The following is a 12,694-nucleotide window of genomic DNA, read 5'->3' on the forward strand; positions in this document are numbered from 1 at the left end:
AGTAAATATGTGGTAACACAATATTTTCGAAGTGAGGTTATTTATTTTCACAGAAAGATCCTTTTAATCAAAGACAATGGTTATGGTTACTGGTTAAGAAGTGTCTGAAGTAAGCGATTTGCAGTTTGATGAATGTGTAGGCCTGTTCTTTTTGCACCACAGTACTTGCAATATGCTAAAATGATCTTATTCTGCTGAAAACTTTGGAATTGGGCTGTTTAGAAAATAGTCTTTTTTTCTCAATTTTCTTTAGGCTAACATATTTAACACCTAGGACCCTTGCCTGATTTCTTGCCAAAAGAACATACTAGATCTTGAAATAAACAGTAGGCTAACACATTATGATTAATTTAATTAATATAACATTAGCTATTATTAAATTATTATATTGTTAAATTAACAAATAGTATTACGTTAGACTCTCATAAAGCTTATAATGCAGATCAAGTTGTACATTCAAATCGTTTTATTAAACTTTGTTTCATATTATCATACGGACTACATTTTTGAATATTGTCCCAGGTACTGCTTTGCCTAGCATTTACAAAATATTTGTTATTGGTGTGGTCTAATTAATGTTAAATTAGTAATGTACTCAATTAAAACAAAATCGCGTATTTTGCAAATTCTGGACATACTGATATCACCAATCAGCATCAACCTCCAATAGCCTTCACAATCACAATTTATCAATAATTGATAAATACATTTTCGTAAAAGTAGGTTTTTAAATACTTTTCTGCTTTCTGTGAACTTGTTCTTTCTGAGTCACTGTCTGTAGTCTCTAACCCTTACCGACATATATGCTCTCGTACCATACGACATGTCGCTATTCAAGCAGACACATATTTTATCAAAAACACATTCAACTCGTTAATTTAATATAATTTTATAGATGAATGTTACGGAATCACGAACAAATCAGTTTGTTCAGTTGATCAGTTTCATAACATATAGTTGTACCACAACAACAACAACAACAACAACAACAACAACAACAGCAACAAAATAAATAAATAAATAAATAAATAATGAGACGGGAAATGGTGGGATTTTCATTATGTTTAATTTAAAACAAAAATAAGAACACAAATGAAGCTGTTAAAAAGCTCATCAGGTGATCATCAAACTGTGCAGGAAATAATTATTAGGCTTTTTTTTTTTTTTTTTTTTAAACTAAGCCTATTATTTACAGGCCTAATAGTTTAGTCTGGCTGGATGAGAGTGGAGAAAATTAGTCAACTGATACCCTGCCTGGAATATAGATGAAAATATAGCCTATTTTACCTTAGTGATTTGGTACCATTAATTTCACATGCTCCTGGTTTCATTTTACCAATGAGAACTCCAGACAAGGCTATTAATCAAAATCCTACATTAATGAAGGAATAACGATGCGCTGCAGTGCCCAATGGTCTTGGTTAATTTGATCATAGTTAGTATAGGAACTGTTCACTTGGTTCTGTATAAATTCTGGAGGCTGGAGCTATAGTGCCAGGACAGGATCATCATTCAAGAACACACATAAAACAACGGTAGCCTACTGATCAATAGCCCATATGTGGCTGCGTCACAGTAAAAACATTAATTAGGCTGTATTTAGCGCGTGGCAAGGCTCCTTTTATTCTGAATTAAGCCGCCCAAAGAAAGCCACAGTCTTCGTCCGCCTTTTCTGAAAACTCCTGATATATATTAAAATTACATATAAGCTATTTATATTGACAAAATCTATAGTCTCCACAACACATATAATTTTCTTAAACACTGAAAAGAATGAAATTATTTTAGACAGGGATGGATATGGTGAATTGGGTACCCTAGGCAAAATGTAGGAACGGAGCCCTATACATTTGCACACACTTACCACAGATCAACCTTGAGGTTCCTTTTTTGTTGTGATGCTTGCTGCTGCACAAAGATGCCCCATAGTTGTGTCCAATGTTCCTACATTTTTCATGTACATGTTATAATGGCGTTCTTTCATGTTGTAGACCACGCAGCAATTTATTTACAGTTGAGATACAAGTTTTCACAAAAATAAAATAAATTATAAAATAATCAACTTCACAATTTAGCCTTTTTAAACTTTTTTTTTTTTAAAGAAAAGGGATGAGTCAGAAGTGTAAATTGTTAATCTATATTAATTTAAAACGGGTTATGTGGGTGGATTTTCGCATTTATCTGAACAAAAACTGCAGACTGGATTTTTTTAAAAATGAACATTTATTCTCTGCCAGTGGGAGGCGCTTTTGGAACGTCAGAAGTCTCCGGTGATGGTTGTAAACAAAGCAGATGTTCTGATGACGTTTTCATTTTATCTAAAGTAGCGTTTATGAAAACGCCATCAGAACATCTCTGGTTCCCATCAGAAAAAATATGAAAAAATATAGCCTATATTGACGAGTAAAGTCTACTGGTGAGGTACCAGTGTGTAAGCCTGTGTGCCTACATTCTCCAAAGGCTGTCTAATTCTAAACTTGTAAATACATTTATTTTTAGTCATTTTAACTTCAAATTTAAATTAAACTGGGAAAAATAATGAAAAGGAAATTATTCATTTACACTCCTAAGAAATATATCGACCAAAAAAAGTAACCGTGTAAGCATCCTCTTAATTGGGTCCTTCTCATAATTGAATAGGCTAAGCGGCATTTAAAACAATAAACATATAATATGAACTGTTGCTCAATATTTAATTATAGCTTCATATGCATGATATTTTCATTTGCTACAAGCAGGATACACAAGAAACACATTAATCGCGGACACGCAGACGGTTGTCGTGGTAATAAACACCATAAGCAACCTACGCTTAATGCACGTCTCCAATATGAAAAGCATTTTAGGGGGGGGGCTTGGCTTTTGAGAGCCCAAAGCGGTCGCCGACCTTTGTCTAATGGGTAAGTCCGCCCATGATTTTAGGGATGTTTCAGCTTGGCTATAAATGACCCTCCTGACATAGTCAAGCTCACACACATTTGCACTTGCTTTTGCGCATGGAATTTCACTAATAAATCTAATTACATACATGTGTAACTATTTAAGTGCAAAGTGAAATAACTCTTTTATGTGAACGCCATATCTATGGAAAAAGTGACAAATTATGTTACAAGCACGTATACAGTTACAGATAGCGGGGTCACCCTTTCCTTTAAGAGATTTATGAGTAGATAGCTTGAGAACCCAGTTTTATAATATAGATTTTTAAGTATACTTTCCAATTAAATAAATGGGGCTGTTATAAACATATAATTATTTTCAGTGTTTATTATTCAGATTTTATTCTATAGTCTTACGGGATGTCGAAAGTAATTTTTTTTTTTTTTTTTTAGATGCTGCTCGACACAACAGTAGCCTATAAAACACATCGTGCCTGTAGCTGTCAGATCCAAATGTGCTGAATAAAAGCCATACATTTTCCCTCCAGCGAGTGTGTCACCCAACAGAAAAAGAATTTACAGGTGTCCAGGCGATAAAAGTTACTGAACCTTATTGAGCATAGTAACAAAAACAAGTAGGATATGACGGGGTTTCAGGAATTGTATAGGCTAATGGAAATGTTAGTGTGTGTGTGTGTGTGTGTGTGTGTGTGCGTGTGTGTGTGTGTGTGTGTGTGTGTGTTTTACAAAAGTATCTTAAACTTAATTAAAACAAAAACGTCCTTGCAGTTTTAAAACTTTTTATTTATTTTATTTTTTTTAATGAAAGGCGCATAAAGGGAGAGTGATTTCCTTTAGATTCTCAAACTGTTTGTAGTGTAAAGCCAAAAATTTAATACAATAAAGCCACATCTGACAGCTACTCACCCACATTGCAGTAACGTGTATATATGATAATATATGTACAATTTATACTTGAATAGACAAAGACAAATTTCGCAACTGATCCCACAACAGGGGGACGTTTCCAACACAACACACCACAAGCTCCAAGCCTCAAAAATTAAAATAATAATTCAAACAAACTTAAATATCATTTAGCAATTTCTTTATTTTATTTGTGAACAGACAGAGTCTCCAATAAGTTAAATTAGATGTATAAAAACAAATAACAGTTAATGGAAAAAACATTTTCATGTAAAAAGTAACAACCATGTTTTGGTTAATTATTACAATACATTTGAACAACAAAATATCAATTTAATCAAAATAGTCAATCAAAATAATCAAGACACTGAAAATTTGCCTACTTCTGTTAATTTCTGTGAAAGTTTACTGAACTGGGGCCAGCTGCATAAACATAGCCACTATGTTAAGACTCTAAGTTAAGAACTAATTTGACTAATAGCAGTTAACCAAATGGTAATCAGTCTTACTTTTTAAATTCAAATTAGACAAATCTATCATTTTATGTAACTGTCTTCTTTAAGAGTCTGTGTGTGTGACAGAGAGGGTGAGAGTGGAGGAAATTAGTCCACCTTGGCCTCAAACAGATTTTTAACCTATTTACTTAAATAAAGAAGGAGAGATACAACTATTGAAAGTGGTTATTTTTTAATCCATAAAATTACAGTTTTGTAATGTTATGGCAAGCTTTTAAAATTAATGTGGTGCACGCTGGGATGGTTGCAACAACGTGTTGCAACTGTCCCTACACTGCCAGCTGTGATAAAACTTGGTATATTAGCTTGACTCAATATCTAGCTATGCCTATTAGAAATGAACAAAACACAGATTAAGATGATATGACTTTACAATGCTTCACAATTTAGTATGACAAAAAATCTGATCATAAAAAAAAAAACTAAAAAAAAAATTGAAGAAAAAAAAATTTCACATTGTAGAAGCAATGATTCTGATTTCTGCGGAGGAAGGATGAGGGGCTAATTGAGCATGTGCAGTATGAATATTATCAATGTAGTTAATTCCTGACAGAATAAAAAAGCCATGTTGCAACTGCCCCACTCTCCCCTAACCCTAAAAAAAATATATTAATGACTCTTGATATTTGTACAAAATCAATGAATAAAGAAACATACAACATTTATGAAACTAACATGTACATATACAGTTCTTTAAAATAAAATACTTTCTATTAAATATTAGTTTAATAATGGCAGTCACCAAGATATAGCTACATTACAGACCTGCCTTTGGAGGAAGAAGAGGATGGCAAGGAAGAATGGAAGGCTGTCATTTGAAGTCTCCTTTTTTTGATAATTATTTCAGTTTGTAAAAGAGAAAGTCTCTTTTGTCTCTAAAAGAGAAATATCTGTGTAAGTTGGACATAATGGACTTACAAACACATAACTAGAAATACAGTGGACATCTGAAGTGACTTTTCATTCCTCACCTCAATCTATACCAAAGTTAAAATTACATAAATATCAAAAATGTCACCACATATCATCATAATAGAAAGTAGCTTTATAACAAATGTGCTGTCCTGAACTGAACAGTCTATCCCTTGAATATCCTCTTTGTTGTATTTTTATAGGTGCCTGCCCCATATGCAGGCCTTTCCACACAATAAAATAACCAACAATTATTTCCTTTTGGTGTTCATGACACTAACTGGATTACAAGGAAACAAATGCTGGTGACAATTATTAGAGTGAAGTAATGCAGAGGACACCATAATCTACTGTTACAGACAGATGTTTACTGCAGACCATGTTTTATTTTCACATTTGCAACAGCTGAAGAGACTAAAATGTTATGAAAACACAAGTACCGATCATTAGAAGACATAACCATATGATGGTCATTTTAGTTTAAGTTTCTGTTCCACAAGACTGTTAAGTGCACAAAGACAACAGTACTCGTTTTATGAAATAAACCCTGTGCAATCCCGTATAGCTCATCCTTCCTAATGGGTCATTTAATGTTCTCTGCACTCTTTCCTGTGTCATTAGCATGGATTTCATCTAAACAAAAGAGATGGGTTTACTGTGCAGGTGCTGAAATTTCGCTCAGACGTAATTTGCTTGAGAACTTGTGGAAAATAAATGCACACATTGTCTTCTGGATTGAAATAATCGATTGTGGATGAAGTCATGGGCAGGAATGCCTAATGCATTCAAGTGAACAAAATCTCATCCCAGAAACAGACTTTCAGCCTGGACTTGATAAACTCCAGGTCTCTTCAATCAAGATCAAGATTTTAAAATGATCCCACAAAACCGAAAATATATTTAGCTCCATTGTGCAAACCTCTTTTGGGGAGATCAAAATGCTTAAAAACACAAAATCCCAAACTCTCCATCAGTGTGCATTAACTACAGTGTTTTTGCATTTTGCATGCATATTGGCAGACCCCACAACTCCCTATGTCTCGGTTAAACAGTTTATCCATTCGTCAGTCTTGCTGCAATTATTATGCAGATTAAGAACAGGTGCACACACACTTCTAGCAACAGCATGAAAGGCGAGCAGTTATAATCATGGCAACTTTCATTACCTGTAATCATGAGTTGTGAAAGGTAGCGTGTTTACGGACTGCATGATGCCAGCTCCAGACGTTCAGCACATGGCTAAAGGCTCCACATGTCTTTTCTTTCCTGTCTGGACCTCATGAAGGCCGAGCGTTGGACGGCAATGACTTCCGACATAAATTACAATCAGCAGGAAGAGTCAGCTACGAGGAATCTGGTGATTTGGAACTTCCACGTGAGATGCAATTTAATCATTAAGTGGACCCTGTTGTGGTGGCATGTTCGTGTGCTGATACAAGAAGCGAGCTAGAATGGGTGGGTGTGGGGCGGAGGACCCCCAATTTCTGAGATGGGTGTTTGTGGAGTCAAAAGGTGCACACTTAAACAGAACTCAACTTAGAGGCCCACATTTGAGCGCCTGCCCAGCCACACACAGGAGAATTCTTCACGATTAAAGCTCCTCTGATTAATCTAACTTATGTGCCAAAACTGCACATGCTGCGTATGATCCCAATTACACTGAAACTCGATTCAGCATGGTGTACCTCTACGGTCTCCCTACCTCCCCCCTGTTTTCATTGGACTTTGTTTGACAGCATGCTTTAATGTCACTCTGTTCAAATTTTAAGTGATAACATCAAATGCGTGTTTTCGCACTTTGAGCTACAATTACTTAAACCAAACGTTGTTTAGCCAAAAATGAAAACTGTCATCATTTACAAAAATAAAATAGAATAAAATAAATTGGAAAACTTTTTATCTATTTTTGTCCACATAATAAAAGCTAATGGGACCCAAAATTGTAAGCTCCAAAAAGGACATATAAATAGCATTAAATTAAACAACGGTATATTACAAGTCTTCAAAGCAACATGATCACTTTGTATGATGAACATACCGATATTTAAGCCTTTATTCACTTAATTAAACCAAAAACATGTGGTTAATAATGTGATAAATGAACATGTATCAAATATGGCAACCTCAAACGCAAACATTAAAGTAGATGTATATTTTTGTAGATTTTTTTTATTATTATATTTATTATTATGTTGAATTTATGTTAAGTCTAGTGTGACTTTTGCTTTAGACGTAGTCATTGTTTGCTTGCATTGATCAGTGTTTTGATTGGATTTTAAGACGTAATGAAGTAAGCCATATGAATACAGAATGACACAAGGGTGGGTAAATGATGTCAGAAGATTTGAGTAAATTATTCCTTTAACTAATACATTTAATGAGTTCATGCATTCTCTGGGAATCGATCCCATGACCTTGGCATTGCTAGCACCATGCTTTACTAGAATGCTGTAATAAGTTGCTGTTAGTTGTTGCCATGGCAACCTGCACCATGGCCATTGGCTGCATGCTAAAATACAAAAGTCCCATTCATTGAAAATACATTGTGAAACATCTGAAAAATGTCTAAATAAATGGCTATTGCTATGCCACATTTATCATAGCACATACTAAAAGACCATTTCTGAAGAACGGCGAGTTGATGACAGTTTTACGAGAGAGGAAAATTCAAATATAGAGTGTATATGGTTTAAGGGTCTCTATGCCTCATTACTATACATGCACATTATGACCTATTCACTGGGTTGAGCACTCTGAACTCCTGGGCGGCGCTGTTCAGATCTCACTTGCTGAGCTCAGCGAGCGAGGTGTGAATAAGGTCTCCACTGTTTCTGTGTTCTTACATGACCACGCCAGCGAGAGGGCACTCTCTCAGAGCCCAGCTTTAAAATAAACACAATTTGTATGTGTCTCAAAGCCTAACAGCCGTAGTTTGTAATCCTAATGACCAAAATGTGCACTCTACTCACCGTAATGCTCAAAAGCAGGCTTTATTGCATCATTGTACAAACAGTACCAATACACACTCCTCTGCTTTCGATCGGTTATTGTGTGAGTCACATATTATGTAGTCATATTCGGCCTGACCTATTCCGTCCGCTGCAGCAGTTTCCCTGCAGTAAGTCAACAGAAAATATGTTTTGACATAGCATGAGTGAAGAGGAATCATTCTTGAAAATGAAAAAAGAGGGAGATCTAAAATTCATTAAGGAAAAAGTACTTCATTTCCCAGTCCTATGAAACCCTATCAAAAGTAATATTTCTCCATGTAAGTGCTGAGACTTTCCTAAAGTGCAGCAAATGACTTCTCAAAGACATCAGACTAATGGGAGAAGGCATTAGAGCACATAAACAAGGACATCATTCCAGCTGTTCGGCTGCCAATTTGATGTTCCTTTTTTAGCCGTGACCCCCACCCCCCAAACCCCTTCCTCTCATCCACAACCCGTCCATTTATCCTATGAGCACAGTTTGCAGGAAATGTCAGCCCCCTGTGATTGATTTGAGATGGGCGATTCCCTGACTTCATGGTAGTATAAAGCAAGACAGCTGTTGGAAGAAATCAAATTCCAGCAGGAGCTGGAAAGACTTATTTTTTCCATCTCTTTAACGGAGCTATTGGCGTTGACCAGACGAGTAAATAAAAAACACGGCCACAATGTGGCAGGAGGTGACCGAAGCGCTCATTATAAAGCAATTATTGCTCAAAAAAATCTTTCCTCTCAAAATCTAACTTGAAAGTCAATCCCACTTTTTAAAGACTTTTCAGAAGACATGACAAGCAGTGAGGATATGCTTCTCTCTGAACCCACTTTTCTAGATTTTCCCTAACTAGTTCAAGACGTGCACACGACATATAGCAGAAGGATCTGACCAAGTGTTCTTATTTATCCCTTTTGTGAGGATTGTGTAATGCTGTTGTATTACAGACCGGCTTCAGGGACATATTTTACAATGGGGCATTTTGAAATAATGTGTTTTATGTATTCTAAATCAAGAGTTCTATAACCAAAATTCCTCTTGTACAAACAAAATACAACCATTTTGTTTCCAGTCAGACATATTAAAAAAAACCAATGTGCCCTTCTCTCCGGAAGTTGGATTAGCGCAGCCAAACAGAAAGGAACTGGTAAGTTCAATCAATGCTTTTTGTATGCAGTATGCATCATATGGTCAGTGAATGGACTGGACATCCATGGGATTGCAGTCTGAAGTTGAGACTAAGTGAAGTGTAACCGCTACAGGCTATATTAAGAGCTTTCAAATCAATCAATCACAGCCATAAAATGACAGATGGACTCTGTACAAACATACAAAACAATACAGTTCAGCATACGAGCCTCCAAACCAGGCTGCTCAGCACGCAGCATAGACTGGTCCACACCACACTTCTTTTCACTTTCATCAATTTATAGCCTGAGTATATTAGCTATGATTTATGTCTTTTCCTACACACAAGAAACTTTATATGTTTTAGAATAAAACAACAAACAAAATAACTGGTTCCTCAAACCACATAAACATTTTGCAGTAAGAAATGGTCACTGAGCAAAGTGTTATTTTAGATTTTAGCATTCTAAATAAAGTAGTCAGGGACGACGGGCAGCTGGATTAGTACATGCTGTGGGTCAGTATGTAACTCTGTGGTTGCGGTCAACAGAACCTTTAAGAGGTTGAAATAATGCAATATTGTTTCTCCCTATTCTGCAGTTTCTTGTCAGAGATGTTATCACACATCTTTGAATGACTTCAGGACTTCCGGTCATTTTCGTTTAGTGAATGCTACGTAATCGTAATGGTCTGGAAAATAGAAGCGAGTCGGTCACACTCAGTTGTTCTTTGTCAGTGTTGATACTGTAAGATGACGATAGTTTAAGTTGGGAATAGAAAGCCTTTAACACTGTAATCACTTCCTTTTTTCTCTGCAATGTGTACGCAACAATCAGTGGATAAAAATGTGGGTTACAAGTCCATTGTTGTAGACGTAGGAAAGAAATATATATTTTTCAGCATCCAGATGGGCTACATTTGTACAGAGTACAATGGGGACATTGCATCATTGACAAAATTGAGAACTGTAGACTTTTAATGTAATTTACACACACACACACACACACACACACACACACACACAACACAACTAATGTTACATAATATGAGCTCAAATAGTGAGAGCAAAGTCCTATGAGAGGAGACATTGTTGTGAAAGCCCAACGATATAATGAAATAATGACTGCACAATCATTTTATTTCTACATAAAATAAAATGCATAAAGATGTCTCTTATGCTCACCAAGGCTGCACTTATTGGATAAAAAAACAGGAAAAACATTAAAATTGTGATATATTATGACAATTTAAAATAACTTTTCTATTTGAATGCATTTTATAATTTAATTTATTCAGGATTATTTGATGAATAAAGGTGCATTTGAAATATAACCTTCTGTTCATACTCGTTTTTTTTCCTCTCTGTTTGTTTTAAGATAATAGATGGTTTAAGTTCTAAATTGAATGTTTTTAACATTGTAATCATTTTTTTTTTCCTGTAATATGTCTACATACTATCAGTGGATAAAAATGTGGGATATTTCATTGTGGTAGATGTGGAAAGAATTGTTCTATTATATAATATAATAATAGGTCTATACAGAAATACAACATACAGAGCACAACTGGGACATTGCATCACTGACCAAATAGGAATGAATGTAATGTGATTTAAATACTAAAAAGTTTTTTTTTCTTATTACAGCTAATAGTAGATTTACAGTATATGCTAAGCATGATGTGGTCAGTCCTTCTTATTGAGTCACATTCAAACAGCTGTGAAATCCTGCTAATATTAGCCAAGCCAACAGCTGACTAACTCTGTGAAATAAAATAACTTTTCAAATTCATTTATGTAATTTGCAAAGGCGTATTAATGTTTATGGAATCATCAATGCAGCCAAATATTGCAGATTGAAATTGCTAATTGATAATGAATCCCTTCTCTCTCTCACGTGCACACACACACACGCACACACACACACACACACACACGCCGGTTAGAATGACCAAACACACACACACGCACACACACACACACACACACACACACTGACTGATGAATATTACTTCAGCAATGCCAAGCGGCTAAGCCAATCAATCTGTCGGTTAGAATGACCAAGACTGTTTATATGACGCTGCAATGGACAAATACAGCCAGTAAAACACAGTTTACACCCATAAACAGCTGTTTTGCATCAGGTACGTGATATAGCCGGCTGTTAAGGGCGGCTTAAATGACCCCAATCAGGGAATGACAGAATATTTGCCAAAAAAGCTGCTTTTTGGTTATTGAAACCTTAATTTTAAACTCCTACGTTTTCCATGAAACTTTACAGCGCACGCCGTGTTTTGCAGGAAGGATGAATGAGAGCGATTCCAACGAAAATACCAAACAAAGCTCTCAAGTGTGAGTCAAAAATGGAAAAAAGTTGTAGAGACAGCAAAGGCGATTTTTTTTAAAGCCCACCCAGTCGATACTCTTACATTCATCCTTTTAAGACTCATTCAGTGATGGCTAATTGGGTATTAATGTGCCCAAAAAATCTAAATGAAATAACACAGGACTTGCCAAGAAAATCTAAGAGGAACATGTCTTGCGATTCAGTGCAGAGAGCCGCACTGGAGCTGGCAAGAGATTTATGACATGTTAACGCGGTCGACGACAGGGCAGTCCGCGCCAAGGCATCCCACTGCGTGTGCATTAAGGAGCCGGGTCTCTTAAACATGCTGATCAAAATATTAATGCTAAGAGTAAACACAGGCCCTTTATCTGACAGTGATTTACATTACAAAGACCTTAATCCAAGAGCGAGCCAGTGCTTCCCTCATTAGCAGCAACCTTTACCTCACACTTCTCTGCGATGCACACAGGTGGATGCACTACTCTGGGTGACTCTTGTGTTTATGTTATCTTTTCATTAGCTATACTTGAAATTTGTCAAACTGCATCATTGTTTAACAATGTGCCAGTCAAACACAGGCATGCCAGATGGTTGCCTCCCCCCAACCTTGCCCTCGGCAGTTTCAGTCATACCGAATTTCAAGAGTGAAGTCGGGTCCATTGACTTGCTTTTTCACACCCTTTTTTCATTTTCTTCTGCCAGGGTCTGCCCATGGAAAGGTGTAACGCTGTTCACCGAAGCTGACAGGACGGCTAATCTAAAATGGACAGATGGGAAAAAAGCGCTCTCAAGTAGATGCACATAAGTTATGACTGTTAAAAAAGTATAATTGCTGAATTGTTTAACATAGTATTTTCTCATAGGGGTCAAAGTTATGGAAACTGTTGATGACATATTGCACTGAAACCGAGACCATGGAAAGTCAGAGAAATTTGTCACCATTTTCTTAAGAAATGTAGAGGACCCACCACCGACATGTGTACTTATCAAAGGGTTGTTTTTATTC

The sequence above is a fragment of the Cyprinus carpio genome, chromosome A11 (assembly GCF_018340385.1).
Source record: "Cyprinus carpio isolate SPL01 chromosome A11, ASM1834038v1, whole genome shotgun sequence".
NCBI lineage: Eukaryota > Metazoa > Chordata > Actinopteri > Cypriniformes > Cyprinidae > Cyprinus > Cyprinus carpio.